The sequence below is a fragment of the Pteronotus mesoamericanus genome, unplaced genomic scaffold (genome assembly GCF_021234165.1).
Source record: "Pteronotus mesoamericanus isolate MK-2021 breed Mesoamerican mustached bat unplaced genomic scaffold, CSHL_Meso_final contig_116, whole genome shotgun sequence".
NCBI lineage: Eukaryota > Metazoa > Chordata > Mammalia > Chiroptera > Mormoopidae > Pteronotus > Pteronotus mesoamericanus.
In genome coordinates, this window is record NW_026555027.1 from 29549920 (window position 1) to 29567415 (window position 17496).

A 17496-nucleotide genomic window follows, 5' to 3' on the forward strand; every position below is an offset into this window, starting at 1 on the left:
ACTCTGCAGTCCAGACTGTGACATCGTGATGAACACAAACTCTGCTTCTTGCCACTCACACTTCACCTTACAGGGTTGCAGCTGTGCTTAGCAACAGAATGCCAGATGGCACGGAGACATCAATTGATTAGTACTCAAGAACAATGTCACCTACCAGAACGAACTACAGACAAATTGACAAAGACAATGCTATGTTTGCAGGCCTGAATGATGAAGCCCTTTAAATAGGTTTATGCCTGCAGTTTTTAAATGTGTGCTGCTTGGAAACTTTTGTTCTGGGAGAAGGTACAGTCTTAATTATATAACTATGCGTGTTTTTCTGGAAACTTTAATGCATAATCCTCTTTTCTCACCTATAAGCATAATATAACATATTAAAGCTATTTGTTGTCTGTCACTGCAAATCCAAACTTACCCAAACTCTCCTTTTAAAATACATCCTTAGCCACCTTATCATGGGGCAAAGACAACAGCAAATAAAATTGCTTGAAAAACCCTAGAATTCACAAGCTGCCTGCGTGAGTTATCTTTTCACAAATGATGTCTTTTATGAATGCTTTGTTTTTATAGAAGGCACTTAATTATCACATTTGTCAACATTTATGTAGCATACCTTGAATGGTTTGCACTCAAACCTTGGATATAGGATGTATCTGATGGCCTTAGAATGGATGCGATATTTGAAAAGCACACATGCTAGGTTATCCAGCTTAACTTCAGTAAGTCAGTCATAATGATTTTTCAAAAATATTCTTGGGAAACTTTTTGATTGTTGTAACTTCTTCTCAAATTTATTTGAATCAATGCTAGTAAAATAGTGAAAATTCTATTTCAACAAATATAGTGTATTACTGCTTTACACAATGCATGGATTGCCTGTAACTGCTGTTTCAGGTAAGTAGTGTGCATTTACTTCAGTGCAGATATAATATCACTTTGCACTCAAAATTGATCTACTATTTGAGATGTTACCAAAGTGCCTCAGTTGCTGCAAGAGAGTGCTTTACTGGGACGATCCACGAAAGATTATAAGAAAAAAGAAGTCTACGGATCCTGACTTCTGTGTTTATTTACATATTTTAACTCTGAAATATAACTTATCTTTAACTAATCTTATTGTCTCTTGGAGCAGACATTCCTGCTGATGACAGTGACACAGGAGTGGACTTTACACTTGCTTATTAAATGTAATTTGATCTCTTTGGGTTTAAAAGTTACTTGCACTGAAATATTTAGTCAATATAAAGTTTGAGCATACACTTACAGCCATTTTCTGCATCAATGGGTCTTTTTTCCTCTTGACTTTCTAGTTGGATACCTTTGTTCGAAGTCAAGCTTTCTAATCATCGTGGAAGACATTGTCCGTGCTTATCTTGTCCTCGCTGAACTCTGCTGTGACAGTCACTCCTAAACTGCCGTCTGCCCAGCTGCACCTACCTGATTTGGCTTCATTGTAGACCATCGGGCTGGTACCCACAGGTGATGACTACATAGCTCCCCACTGCCTCACATCATAAAGTTGCCAGATTCTGCAGCTCCCTTATTCCAACTTGGGGCACTTTGAACTTTCTCAACATTGCAATTTTCTCAAAGAGTACCTGTAGCTCTTGCCTGTTTTAAGCAAGCTTTGTTCAGCTCTGATATTCACAGGCTATCAAGCTGCTATTTCTACTCTCCTGTGGCTCTAAAATGCTTCAAGTACTAGGTGTACCTTTTCAGCTTGTTCTTTGCCCTATCTTGCACTTATTTCTCCACATCCCCACCTCATCCCCCAGCTGCTGAAGTGAGGGCTTCGGTCTCTTATCAAAGGCCTACTCAATATTTTAATAAGCTCTCTATTTATATGTATATTTCTATATATTTATATAGAAGAATATTATATATTCTCTATATTTATATTTCTATCACTGCTTACACATTTACCTCCTAAGTCTCAATAAATCCATCTTGATTTTTATATATTATGTCCTTTCTACACTTCTGCTTTGACAAAAATCTATTCTTAGACCTCTAAATTTTATCTTGATATTTGAAAATAAACTTGTATAAAGTTAAAAAAAAATAAACAACAAAGTCTATTATATTCCTGTGGACTAAAAAACCAATGTTTAATTTGAAACCCAAAACTGGTCAATAAATATTTTACTTAGGCTGTAATTGAACTTCCTCTGATACAATGTATATTGTTATTTCAATGGGTATGGAAGTCACATACAACTGAGATTATTAAGAACAGAATTCTACTGTTTTCATCTGCAAAAATATTACCTCAGTTTCATCCTACCCCAGAAAATGTTGTTTCCTTGAAGAAGACACTTAATCTTATGTAAAGGTGCCATTTCATCCTAGAAATTGAAAGCTCAATGTTGACAAATTTGATTTTTCTATTATTTGCTATTTTTCCAATGTCAGAACAGTAGAGGACACTATGTTTTACATTAAAACAGTGGTTCTCAAAGTAATTGTGCCTCAGAATCACTGGAAGGGCTTGCTAAAGGAGCTATCTGTGTACTGCTCCCAGAGGTTCTGATTCAGTAGGTTTGCAGGAGGCGCAAGAATGTTCATTTCCTACTCTAGTAGCTTTGCCACCAGCACAGGCAAAGTTTTCTCCAAGCAGTTGCCTATCACCCCCCAGTTGTGAGTCACAATTGCATTTGATATAAGAAGGATGCCAGACTCCTCTCATCCTGAAATATGACAAGACCCTTTTCTGGCTTTCCAAGACATCTCCAAAGTGGCTTAGGGTCCACATTACCAGCTGCATATGTTCTTTCTGGCCTGCTTGTAGAGAGCAGTCTTCCAGCTCTTTCAAATATTCTCTAGGCGACAACACTTAGGAACTGAGCTGTGCAAATTTGTATTATATATCTGAAAAGAAATTCCAAAGTTCAAGAGAGAAGCTTTCAAAGTTATTTTCCTTTTTTTTTATCCTTACCCTAGGATATGTTAGTTGTTGTTTACTTTTTGAATTGAGAGAAAGAGAGAAATGTCAATGCAAGAAATGTGATCAGTTGCCTCCTGCACACACCCTAACTGGGATTGAACTCACAACCTACGTACACGCCCTGACTGGGAATTCAGCTGCAACCTTTTGGTATGAGATGATATTCCAGCCAACTGAACTACCTGGCCAGGGCACAAGGTTATTTTCTATGTCCCTCCTTTCTTTTTTTTCTTTCTTCTCCTCCTCCTCCTCTTTCTTTTTCTTCTTTTTCAGAATAACCAGTTTCCTCTTCGGTGTTTTGGTGTGACTTTTCCCCCTAAAATGTCAGGACCTTGGGTTCAAATTTTTGTGTTTCGTTTCTCGCTCTCTCTCTTTTTTACCCTAAGGATTGGTAATAACTCTCTGGTACTGATAATAATCTCCATAAGTAACAGGTCTGGAATATTTAAACTTTTATTTTTGAGTAACTAAGGTTTTTCTGTTATATATCATTCCAACTTCATAAATTTTCTGGTGTTATTCAAAAGGTTTACAAGAGGTCTAGAAGTAAACATTGAAGCTCCCACATTTGCCATTTTGAATGGTGCTCTGAAAATTCTTGCTGTGTTCTGAGAATCTTTTCCTTGGGATGAGTCATGGGCAACCTTCAAGAAATTGTTGATGATGGCCTTTATCAGGTAATGAGGAGAACAAGCTTAACCTGTGTGATACCTCAGCCCAGCACATATGTGGCACATGCTTACATGGGAACTGATGTGCCTCAACCATTGTCATGGATCCCATGTAGCTCCGCGATGGCAGTGTGACCCAATGCTGGCCAGGCTTATGATGCTGTATTTGCTTCTCCATATACAGCCTTCAGAAGTCTTATTTCTTATTGCAGGTTTCAGTGTCTTCTTCTAAACCTCATTCCAGGCCAGATGAGAGACATCTTTCTGGGGCAAAGGGGCCAGTCTTCCTCTATAACCTCTTCAATTCTTGTTGTGACATAAGCTTACATTTTACTATGTTAAATGCACAGTAACTTCACTTTTGCTTTCCAGGAATAGTTTATTCTCTTCAAAAAGCTCAAATTTTGTAATAAAAATGTGGACTTTGAAATGGACTCTCTAAGGCCTATATTGTAAGGATATCTTTCTTTCCTTCTTTTTCTATTCCTCTATAATAAACTAAATTTCTTGAAGCAATGGGCATAACTCAGGTGGAGTCTACACCTTCTGTGATGAAGGCACCATGACCTTAGGTGTAGGCAGGCAGTCATCTTGATTGTTTGCTATAATTCCAGATAGAAACTAGCCAAGGTTTGATAATTAATGTAAAATACCAAAAGCAGTATTTCAGTAAACAATGCTTCATATCAGATACATGCTGAAATTTCATGAGGATACCAGCTTTTTAGTTGTAAAAACAGGATAATCCAGAACATTGTTTCCTTCTGTGATAGATACATTGTTTTATTGAGCATCTAGGACCAGTGCTTAACCCAGTGATTTCAATATTAAAAATCTTATTGTATTTTAGTTGACTAGGTTAACAGAAGAGAGATGTACATATGAAGACATCTTGGTCAATTTAAGTTTTTACATTCATATGGAAAATGTCAATAATCTAAGGTTTTGGGGATTAATTTATGGCAGAGGTTCTTAAAGTTTTGGAATTTTGGATTCTTTTATATACTTAAAAATAATTGAGGATTCCAACTAGCTTTTATATATGAGTTATAACTATTAAAATTTATAATGTTAGGACTTAAAACAGACATTTTAAAATATTTATTGATTTATTTAAATGGAAATCAACACTGTGTTAATTTAAATATATTTTAAGCAAAATAACTAGATTTTTCAGATCACAAACAGAAGAGTAGCAATAACATTTTTGAAAATCTTTTAAATGTTTCTCTTAATAGAAGGCTGTTGGATTCTCATAGCTGCTTCAGATTTAATATGTTGTAATAGCATTTCTTATGTACCCTCTGAAAAACTTCACTGCAGACTCATGAGATAGTGAGTGTGGAAAAAGCGAATGAGGCCTCAGCGTTACGAAAAGAGCCTTGACCTCACAGAACCCCTGAAGGGAAATCCCCGTCGGAACCCAGGGATTTCCACACCACATTTTGAAAACCGTTGGCCTGATTCCTTCTTGATAGTGTTCTTGTTTTGTTATAGCCACTAAACACAATACCTAAACATAAAGGAAGTAAGGAAATAAGTTAAAGAGCAAAGAAAAAAATTAAGATACAAAGAAAAAACTGTTTTTTCTCTTCATGTCTACCTAATTCGTCCTCTGAAATTTTCTTCTGTATATTTTTCAAATTTTTCTTAACAAAAGTATATTTAACTTGAAGTATAAACTGAAGGACAACCTATAGCTTCCACATTTTTCTATTGACACAATAAAGAATTATTATATTCTTTTAAATCAGAAAATGACTATTTATGGGCTACATTAAAAAAATCAAAATATTAACAATTTGTAAGTTTTAGTTTCAGTATTGGCTGTCACAGTTTTCTCAATGCAAGTCCCTGAGAGTATTTAATTTTTTATAATGGATACATAAACTTTATTTATGTTTCTAAATACTTTGTTTAAAAAACTCACAAATGTAAAGAGTGATCAATTTATTTTAGAAATGTAAAACTGAAAGACAGTTGCCACATATTGGAATCACAATTCATCATTTTTTATGGATTTAAACCTTATTAGTGACTGCTAATACAATGACTATGTCTACACATGAGAATTTCTTATGTATAACTTTGAAATATCACATCTTAAATGAGTTAACATAATTAGTAATATTTGTATATATTCCCTATGGTCCCTTACCTACCCCACAGAATTTTTAGAAAGTGTCAGCATGGCAGTGTGTGTTGACAGACACACACACAGAGACAGGCTGTAAATATAATCAGTTCAGCCTTAGAATATGCTGAGGCCTATGTGTGTTTCTCCAAATGTCAATCAGAGAAACTCTAAAATTATGTTCAGAGTTGAAGCTCAGGCATTGGAATATTAGAGAGTTAGATATTCTGTAATTAAAGAACCAAGAAATAGATTGTTATGATCCATGTTTCTGTCAGTGATTTGTATTCATATTATGTCAAGTGATTTATCTGCCTTCCTTGGGAATCATCACTCAAACTTTCAAGTCACTAGCTCCTTATTAATATCTTCTTAAAGTACTTCACAGCTCAAGTTGATTAGTTTTTGTGCCTTTGGATTTTTTTCCCCCTGAATGGTCTGTTTTACCTGGTATTCTGTAACCTGCATTTCAAGGAGAATTGAGATAGCATCACAATTCATATATCTTAATACAAATATTTTATTTTTTCCATATTTAACAAAATATTTTTATATTTTTCCATATAACAAAATAAAGTTTTTCTTCTGACTGCCTGGAGAGTCCTGTGGTTGAAAATTAAAATTGTATTGAGATCTGAAAAGCTAGTTTTGTAAACACATTTAAACCCAGAGTATTTTTGACATCTTTTGTTAAAATGAATAAACTCTAAATTCATATTTTCTATCAAAAATTTCTCTGAAAAATATTTAACCTTAAAGCTTAAAGATTAAAGCTTCCAAACATGGTAAGTCCATTTCCTGGGGAATACATCACTCTTAAAGCAAAGTGGTATCGTTAAATATTACTAAAAGAAATCTCACTATATAAATGTCTTTCACAACAGACGGCTATGTCATTCTCTGAATGTGCAAGTGGTATGTGATCACGAACATCTCATTATAAGCATCTGTGCAAAGTTTCCAGATTCATGCCATGATTTCTACATATTGGGTAATTTATCATAGTGCCATCTGTCTAAAAAACATAGTTGCCAACATAGATGGATTATCAAAAAATAAATTATTTTGTGTTTTTATGTAAATGCTTCTGATGATATGTGCATGTAAATTCTGCTTAGATCATTAGCTTTTAAAGGCAAAATAACATTGTAAAGATGGTATAACCATAAAAATAAATATAATTTCAATCAAAGCAATAACTAACCAAAAATCGTCATCAAATGTCAGCCATTCCAGTCAGTTCATGTTAAAAAGGTTTGACAAAATAAAATAATTTTTAGATGTTTTTCCTCCCTTTCCCCATTTGTGTTGGTATTATTTGGTCATAAACTTATTTCCTTAAAAACAACGTATATTTACATGGCTGGTTAACTCCTATACAAGTGTAACTATTGTCCCTCCCCACTTACTAAAGGTTATGTTGTAAGTGATGAACAATGGAAAAAGAATGCGGCTTACTAAAGTTATTATATTTCACAATTCTTTGAAAACATGACCATAAATTGTAGCTCATAAAAAGTCAGACTATAATGGATTTTGAAGTCACCTAGTCTAATTCTTTTTGTAAGGATGGAAAATTGTTATTCAAAGAAGTTAAATATTTACTCTGACAGAGATAGTTGTGTTAGTCAAGGTTCTCCAGATAAAAAGAACCATTAGAATGTGTGTGTGTGTGTGTGTGTGTGTAGTGAGAGAGAGAGAGAGAGAGAGAGAGAGAGAGAGAGAGAATTTTAAGACATTGGCTCATATGACTGTAGAGGTACAAGTCCAAAATCTTCAGGATGATCAGCAGGCTGAAGGTCCAGAAAACAATCGCAGCCCAAGTTCAAAAGCAGTCTGCTCACAGAATTTCTTCTTGTTCAGGGAAGATCAGTCTTTGTACCTTCAACTTTTGGAAGAGGTTCAACCACATTTTGAGGCTAACATACTCTCCTCAAAGTTCAATAATTTAAATATTAATATTGACTCAAAAACACCATCACAGTAACCTCCAGACTAACGTTTGACAAAATATCTGAGCACCAAGGTCCAGCCAAGTTCTCTCTCTCTCTCTCTCTCTCTCTCTCTCTCACACACACACACACACACACACACACACACACAAACTAACATGCCCGTGTATACTCTGTGCCTTCAGTATTCTATGAACAATGACCAGGGAACAGTTTGGGTATTTCCACAAGTGTTTATCATGCCTCACCCTCCCTTTAATGAATCCAGTATGAAATTGTCATTTTAAAGTGTATTTAAAAAATGCATTGAGTATGTAACTTCCTTATCAACTGAACTAAAGTGACTACTAAGTTAAATAACCAGTTTAAGGAGGTTATATAATTATTAAATAATAAGTTTGGAATTTTCACACTGCTTATAAAATTTAAATATGATCTCAACTCTAGGTCTATTTTGAAACAAAAAGAACATTAGTGTATTAGTGCATGGAAATTATTCAAATATTTGCACCACAATTCACACATGTTGAAAAGAGGCTTCTCAAAGAGACTTGATGATAAAATATTTTAATTAAAGGTGTCTGTCCACCCTTATGCACCATTATTTTACATTTCTGTATTTTTATCTGCTGTTCCTTCTCTGCTTTTCAACACTTGCTTACTTAACAAAACTTAACCATGTCCTGAGCATTTAATTATGTTCTGGGGACTCCCTGCCTCCACGGTCCCAGAACAACTCAGATGTATTTCAATCCCAGCACCTCCTGTTACATAGTTTGGAAGTTAAAGTGAATCAATGTTATTTTCTGCAATAAACATTCTGACATTATTTAGTTCTTTATAACAAGTACTTATATTATTAAAGTACTAAGTCAAAAATTTCTGGAACTAGAGAATGAAATCTTTAAATATTTTAAGACTAGTCCTGGGTAATTTTAATAAATGAAATAGCTAAGATTCAACTTTTTGATGAGCACAAATAAAGATCTCACTATGACATCTATATTTGTTACTGTTTTCTGTTAAAAAATAATGTCTGTCCAATGTTATATTTTAAGCTCTAATATAAAAGTTTCTCTCACAATTTTCTCATTTACTACCAGTGAAAACAGTGGCTTTTTATTTTAACATTAATTTTAATCAAGGTTGAATCAAATATATTTGGGATGTATAATATCTCTCTAGTTATAAAATACTTGAAAAAAGCATTGTGTTTTATTCACCCCTTTATTGGTGGCACATGTTGTCTATTGTCATAGGTATTATTCAATGCTTTCTGTTTTAAAAAACTAGTATATCATAGATATTATGTGACTGTTATTAAAAAATTTAATTTTGGATTTCTACCCAGGGTAAACATAATAAAATTACAAATTTATTTTTCTATGTCCTCAACATCATTTTTAAATATCCATTTGGCTACTAACACATTTTTTATACATCACTAAATTTAGGGACACAATGTTGTCTTTGCATCCTTGCATCAGAAAGAATTCTAATTTAAATCTCCCTCACTAGAGAGTGTTTAATAACATAAATGGGTACATCACCAATGATTTTTTTTATTTACATAACAACAAAACAAACTGGTAGGGATAAATGTAAATTCATGTTGATTGTCAACTGCCATACTTGACATTTAGGTACATTTTATTTTGAAAATTATAATAAAATATAAATTCCTATATGCATATAGAGTCGCATGTTAAACACATCCATTTGTATTCGCAAACTTGATCCTCTTCTCAAAAATACCAGAGATTGGTAAGGTACTTCTTACTTTTAATGGCCATAAGATAATCTAATTAGCTCAGTTCAACTTTCAGGCAGGACAACCACATGCCTTAGTTTAGACAATGGCAGTTATCCAATCTTGGTATAGTAAAATGTGGCTGAAAAAGTAGGGAAAAATGGCCTCATTGGTAAAAATTCAGGGGCCGGATTGGGGATGGGGGAGGTGTCTATATATAAGACAGCATCTTTTAAGTATATTTACATACGGGAGCCACTAAAGTTTACAAGTTTAGTGTATTTGTTATCTATTGCTGTGTAGCAAACTCCCATAAACTTAAAAGTTTCAAACAACTCACCTCTATTATGTCCAAGTTTTTGTGGTTCAGGAGTCTGGGCCCAATTTAGTTACCTTATTTACTTAAGGTCTCAAAAGACTGCAGCAAAAGCCTTGCTTATCCAGAGGCTGGACTGAGGAAAAAATCCATTTTCATATTCACTCAAGTTTTTGAAAACACTCATTTCTTCACTGCTGTAAGACTGAGTGCCCAAGATGCTGGCTGGCTAGCCTTTGGAAGTCATTCACAGCTGCGAGGAGCTGCCCCCAGTTCCTAGCAATGGCTGCAGTTCCTAGTCAGGCTGGCTTTCATGGCATGCCATTTTACTTCACCGAGTCAGGAAAGAGAGTCTCTGGGGCAAGAGAGCTAGCAAGATGGAGCTTTATTTAAAGTAACAACCACAGGAGTGACATCCATCAGCTACCTTTGCCAAATTCTATTGATTAGAATCAAGTGACGGGTCCTGTTCACACTCAGGGGAGGATATTACACAAAAGCATAAAGGTCACTTGGCCAGGATCGTGGCATGGGAGCAGAGGGACCACAGCATCTGTCAGCCATAGTTGGCAGGGACAGGTTTTGTCAGCTCCAGATGAAAACAGCAGGAGTTAAAGTTTCTGTCAAGTCTTACAAAACTAGCAAATGATGATACTAAGACTTAGAAATAAATCTCTTTTTCCCAGAATAAAAACCTCAGTGTGATGAAAAGATGATATCTGGCTCTTTTATTCTTGGCTCCATGACTTCTATCCACATCACAGCATCATGAGCCAGTTCAGCCCTGGCTCCATTCCTGACTCTATCTCCATTCTTGGCCTCCACCCAGCATCCACCACTGCATCTTGTTGGCTGATGAATTGTTTCAGATGTCTGCACCCCACACCTGCTTCTGAAATTTAACATACAGAGAGGCAGAACATGGGAAACAGGCCCCCAGGACAATGACTGGAAAGAGAGATCCTAAGACAAGCAGAAAATATCTCAATAGAGAGCAGAGGAAAATCTACTGAAGAATAGAGAAAGTAATAGGATTAAAATGAATAAAAATGGGGGGAGAGGAAATTCTTTTCCTCTTTATATTCTGCATGTTATATCTTGGGTTTTCAAATTGCAGACATAGCTATAAATACAAAATTGTAGGTGGCAAATTAGTACCCTTGAAGGCTGCATATTTTAAGAATGTAAAAGTGAAGTAGGCTGCTGTCTATTTCTCTCTTTTTTGGGCAAAATGATAAGGGTGATCCTGGATGGATGGTGAGCGAGGATGTAGCACAGAGATTAGGATGAAAGGGAAGAGGTCCAACTGGAGTCCAAATCAATCCTCAACATGAAGGGACCAGAAATTGAAGTATAGTCCTTAGGTATACTGAAGGCAGGAACCAGAGAGTACCAGAGAAATGGCTAAGCAATAAGCCTTTTGTTCTTAAGATTGTACTTATTTATTTTTAGAAGGGAAAGGAGGGAGAAAAAGAGGAAGAGAAATATCAGTGTGTGGCTGCCTCTCGTGTACCCCCTACTGGGGACCTGGCTTGCAACCCAAGCATGTGCCCTGACTGGGAATCAAACGAGCAACCCTTTGCTTCACAGGCTGGCAGTCAATCCACTGAGCCCCACCAGCCAGGGCAAAGCCATAAGTCTTCTGGAGTGTTATCCTGGGAAAATACTTAATAACTAGGTTGTGCTTGAGGACGATTTCTTGCTGTTCGATTAGCTGGCTGCATATGTCAGGGGTGTAACAGGCTGGTAGATGGAAGATGTGTATCCTGCAGCATCAGGAAATCCTGGATACTGTTTATTTTATCCGTTCTATATGAATCTATAGTCATTCATCACATATAGCAGTGAATAAGAGACAAAAACACCTGCTTTTGTGGAATTTCTATTCCAGTCAGGGGATTCAAATGCTAACATACTAAAGAGGCATATTATACAGTGATAGGTGAAAAGTCCCAATGAAAACAAGTAAATAACAAGGGAGTCAAGAAAGATTAATTATTGGAAAGTGACATTTAAAGAAAACTTCTAAAGGAAGTAACTATATGAGCTAAACAAATACACTCTGAGGTGAGTTCTACCTGCTGTGTCTGAGGGATCACAAAGAGGCAAGTGCATCTGGAGTGGACCAAAGACAGGGGTAGGTTGTTGTGGATGAGGGCAAAAAGGCCATGAAACGCTTTATTATGTAGGACACTGTAAGTCATCAGCAGGGTTTGGTCATTGACCCTGAGTGAAATGAGAAGACATTGAGGATTTAGAAAGACAACAGGAAGACTGGAGATTTCATTTGTGATATACCTACAAGCAGGCTGTAGTGTGACTGATTTCTGCCACTACTCTTTCCTACCTCCCAGTAATAATAATCCTATTAAAGTTATAGAACTCTCCTGATGCTGTATCTGTCCTCAATTCAAGCAGCAGATAACCACTTGTGTTCCATTAATGTGGTTTGAGAAGCAATATACAAAAATTTACAAGTGCACTTTTAACCAAGCAGTGCCTGGAGGATGCACTTTATAATTTTACTTTTTTATGTTGATTTTTATATGATTCACTTTTTTTCATTTCTTATTGTGATAACATTTTTAAAATCTGTCTAAGTCTGCGAAGAATTTTTTTGATGAATTTGTAGATGATCAAAATGCAGTGATAGTGATCTGCATTACATCAGGCTCAGGACTCGGTCAGTGATGTCTACAGTTCATATTCTGATATCACGTATTTTCTGTGTATGTCTTTCAACTCTTTGTTAAATAATGACCTTTCTTCACCTTCTGATTTCAATGTTCTCTCAACACTTTTTTCCTCTTCTTTTCCCTTTACTTTTACTCTCACAGGCATAACCAATTATGTGGTTGCTGGGTAAGAGATATTGTTAGGCATTTTTCTAGTTGACTGAGCAAATCTACCAAAAGATATAAGCATTGGGGATTTTATCTCTTCTTCCATCTGCATTTTAAACCAGTATAAGACATAGAGCACTTACTGTACAGACTTAAACCTTTCCCCAGCTAGGCTATCCCTGGCCTGGACTGAGGGTCAGTCCATTTGACTCTCATTCAAATTGTATCCACCAATGTAGCCTTGAAAAGCTGACATTTTGGCCTATTCTTATCTTTTTCTTAATTTGTTAAGAATGTTGGGAGTGGTGAGAAATATTTATCGGGCCTCTTCAAATCCTGGATACTCTTTGTAGATTAAAATTTTATTTTGGCCCTGGCTGGTGTGGTTCAGTGAATTGAGTACTGACCTCTGAACCAAAGGGCAGCTGGTCTGATTCCCAGTCAGCACACATGCCTGGGTTGCAGGCCAGGCTCCCAGCAGGGGAGCTAGTGGAAGACAACCACACATTGATTTTTTCAGTCTCTCTTTCTCCCTCCCTTCTCCTCTCCATAAAAATAAATAAATAAAATATTTTTTTAATTTTATTTTTGTTTTCAGACACAAGAAATTAAGAACCATGGTAAATGCAAGGAGGTATCAATGAGAAACCCTGATTTTCCATTGTTTTCACCTATGAGCAGGAACATATAAATCTCATTCCTAAACTGGTAATATGCTGCTACCGGGAGACAATGTCATCACATATTCTAGACTTCAAGGCTTAATCCATTTTGATTGAGATAAAAGAAACAGGCATATAATTTTTGTCTTTGTGTTAAAAAAAAGACCAGTGTAAAAATCCATCTTAAAATGCAAATAAAAACCATGAACATGGATCACTCTATTTTTAGTTGAGGAAAATTTATGTACATGGAATTTATGCATCAGTTTTAATTGTATATTTCAATGAGTTTTGACCAATATGTAATGCATAAAACCAAAACTTTAATCAAGACAGAGAACACTTCTATCACTTCAGGGAGATTCAAGTAATTTTTTATCGAATATGATTTATCAAAAGGATGGAGAAGAACCAAAATAGGGACAGACCCAATTTAGAAAATATCAAAGTATCCAGGGTTAAGAATAGCTTAAAAAGCATCCCTCATCACAAATCACGTGGAGGATGGGAGGTCAGTGTCAGATGTATGTCCTAACTTTGCCTTTAGAGTGTTACTTACGAGAGTTAGTGGTGCAAGTCAATGCTCTCAGTGGAGAAATGAGTGAGAAACCTAAAATATGTAATGAAATAGGCTCCCAGAAACAATATGGCATGTACTCCTGCGTTTCTCAGCCAATATTTCCTCTTAATCTCAGACCTCATTCATTTGTTTAATTTGAAGGCAGAAATCTTCCCATGAGATCCTTAGCCTTATTGTTAGATCACATTGTGGGGTAAGTGCACTTTATCTGAGTGATCAGGGTATCTCTGCATGTTATCAGTTGTCCCTCACATAGGAAACAGCAAGTGAGTAAAGAGCTATTAGTGTTGGTCTTCTTTGCAGAAGAGTAACTCTTGTAGTGTTTGCTTCCCCCCATCCAGCTTTATTGAAACATAATTGACATAAAACATTGTATAAGTTGAAGGTGCACAACATAATGATTTGATACATGTATATAATGTGAAGTGATTAGCCCTGTTAACATTGTTCATCATCTCACATAATTACTATTTGTGTGTGTGTGTGTGTGTGTGTGTGTGGTTTGAGAATATGTAAGATTTATTATTTTAACAACTTCCAAATATATAATATTGTTAACTATAGTCACTATACTATAACTTAGGTCCCTGGAATTTATTCATACGAGAATCTGAAGTTTGAACCTTTTGACTAACATCTTTCCATTTCCCCCACCCCCAGCTCCTGGCAAGCACCATTCTGCTCTCTGTTTCTATAAGTCTGGCTTTTTAGAATCTATATGTAAGTGTATCATACATATTTGTTTTTCTCTGTTTGACTTATTTTACTTAGCATAATGTTGGGATGTTTGCTTTTGTCATAAGGAAGGAAATATAAATTCACTCCTGAAGATGAACAAATTACTCACACTTTCCAGACATTCCAGCTGAATTTTTACAGCTAGATATAATTTGATATTTTGGTTTTTGCTCCCCTAAGATGATTTAGCAATCTGCAGCACTTACAAAGATGCAAATCTCTTTAGTAAAACAGTTCTAAAGTTTTTGTCTTAGGAAAACAAAACAATCAACCAAAAAGTAAAACAAAACTCAAACAAAACGTAAGAGCAAATTAAGTAAACATTTAAAAAAATATGTTATCAAAATAAATAGTATGAAACAGTAAACATTAAGGGAATATTTTTCTTAACATAGAGTGCCATGCTAAATGCCTGTTAGATGATAATGATGATGATGGTGGCGGTGGTGGTGATGACGATGAGGATGATAGCAGAACTTAATGCCTCCCTCCCGGTGTCAGCCTCTGAGCTAAATGCTTTGACTGCATCATCTCACTGCATACACACCACAGCTCTAAGATATAGGCAACATCATTATCATTGGTTTGCAGTTAAATAAATGGAGACTTAGCTACTTTAAATAAATAATGTTTGAGGTGACCCAAATGAAAAGTGGCAGACCCAGGGTTCAAAAACAGGCAGTATGACTCTGAAGACCTTGAACTCAGCTTCCATGGCCTATTTCCCCATGTATGAGCCAGGACCCATCTGTGTCAGCATCAGTGGAAAATACAGGGTCTTTGAACTCACACAAAACCTCCTCTATTTACATTAAAGGTTAATAATTAAAATTGACCAACCTCAGAGTAAATATTAAAACACAATTTCAGTGCATATACTCTTTTAACAGCCTATCTGAAAAAACAGAGAATGAATAACAAAGAACCATTTCATTCATAAAAATACATTATCGGAATGAGACAGAGATAATTTGTATCTACTTCATTGTCTATGAAAATTGCATCAATATGGCATTGAAAGAGATGACTTATTTTTACTATGTACAAAGTTCTTTTAAATGTATTATAATCCAATAGTTCTCAGCTCTTTGCCTGTCCTTCCGCACACCTAAATAATAAAATGCACCCCTGTCAGTAGGAAAGGCTGACTAAAGCAGTAATTGAAAAGGAGTAAGGAAGAGAGTGTGTGTGAAAAAGAACACATTGGTGGAGGTAGTAGTTAATTAAAATGATTTCTCTAGATCATTCTGATGTAACCCTTAGATCAGTTGAAAATCTTTGATGTGATTTTTGTCAACAATCTCCACCTGCTAATTTCAATAATGTGATATTTTATTTTACATCTTAGTAAAAAAAATCACAGAATATATTACTGGTGAAATTTATAAAAATATATATTTATAAACCCAACATCATACATTTAGTAACTGAAACACAAAATTTTCAGAAGCTAGCCAAGATGAGAGTCCATTTTATCTTATTTTATTAAAAGGAGATAAAAATTTACTTGTTATTCAATGAGGGAGAAATTATATTCTTTAATATAAAATTTCAGTTAATACATTTTACCACGTAGTCAATATTTAAGAGAAAAAGAGATTTATAATATATTGTCTATGCTGATGCATATTATTTTATATGAATATATAACTTATTGAAAATAGTTATTTCAGAGGTTACTTTACATTTTAGTACTGTAAGCTCTAAATATTTTGATGCTGAAAAATCAATAATGATCAGTTCCACTTTAGACTGACAGATGTCTTCAAATTAAGATGTCAGCTATTTGAGTTAATCATTTTAAGTAAAACCACAATGCCAAATGTTGCTACAGAGTGTAAAGAAAATTGTCATATCAATTAGGATGAAATCAGTAATGATCCATATATTATAAAGCCATAATTGTAAGACTGAGTCATTACTGAGGCACTTAAGTTTTATATATTCATGAATAGATCGTTGACATTTTAACTCTTTTCCTATTTTTGGATCCATAAAAATAGTGATATGAAAGAAAAAAATACACTACTTTTTGTCACCAAATTTCATGATTTTCTGAGATAAAAAATAACTTATTGCAAGTGGATACACTCTGCAGGTCTTCATAATCGTAGCTCTATATCTCCATAGGATAGCAAGATTATCACAATATGGTGCGGAGAACCATCACTTTCTTTGTAAGTTTTATATAGCCTCGTGAAATCTTGCCTGTATTAAAGCTCTCTGTGAGCATTATTTATCAGCCCTCCTGAACTATAAGTTCTTTGAAGGTAGAGTCATAGCGTTCATCTTTGTTTTCATACTTGTAGCATGGAGACTTGACAATGGTGGATTTTAAGTAAAAACTTGTATTTTTCTGTTCCTGCTCTTTTCATAAATGCCGTGAGCAGAGAGGTTATAAAAGCATGTATTTCATTTCCATGCTATAAACCATAGGAGAGTCAGGGCCTGTGGTTTCTGCAAGCCATTATGACAGAACTACGCTGTTTATAGTTGCCATAAACATTTATTTCAATAACAGAAAAAATTAAAAAACATTTTCTTGTATGGATATAATTTCATTAAAATTTTTCAAATTTCTTCTTTTCAATACATTGTGAGAATTATTTAAGTTGCTTATTCATCACCTACTACATGCAAGGTTCTAAAGAAACAGGAGAGGAAAATATAAACACGCCGCCTGTAGCACGCAAAACCTTACTGGGTGTCTCAGAACTCAGCCAATCAGGATTCAGCCTTAGGTTACTAGTGAGGAAAGGAACCTTGTAGTTTAGGATAGAGGGAGTAAGGGGTGGGGTCAGGAATGTAAGACGTTGTTCTGTGGTCTCCACAAGAGCAGTACAGGATTCTATTGCAATGCGGAGTTCTAAGTACATTGTTGGCAAAGTCAGTTTCCAAAATAAAAT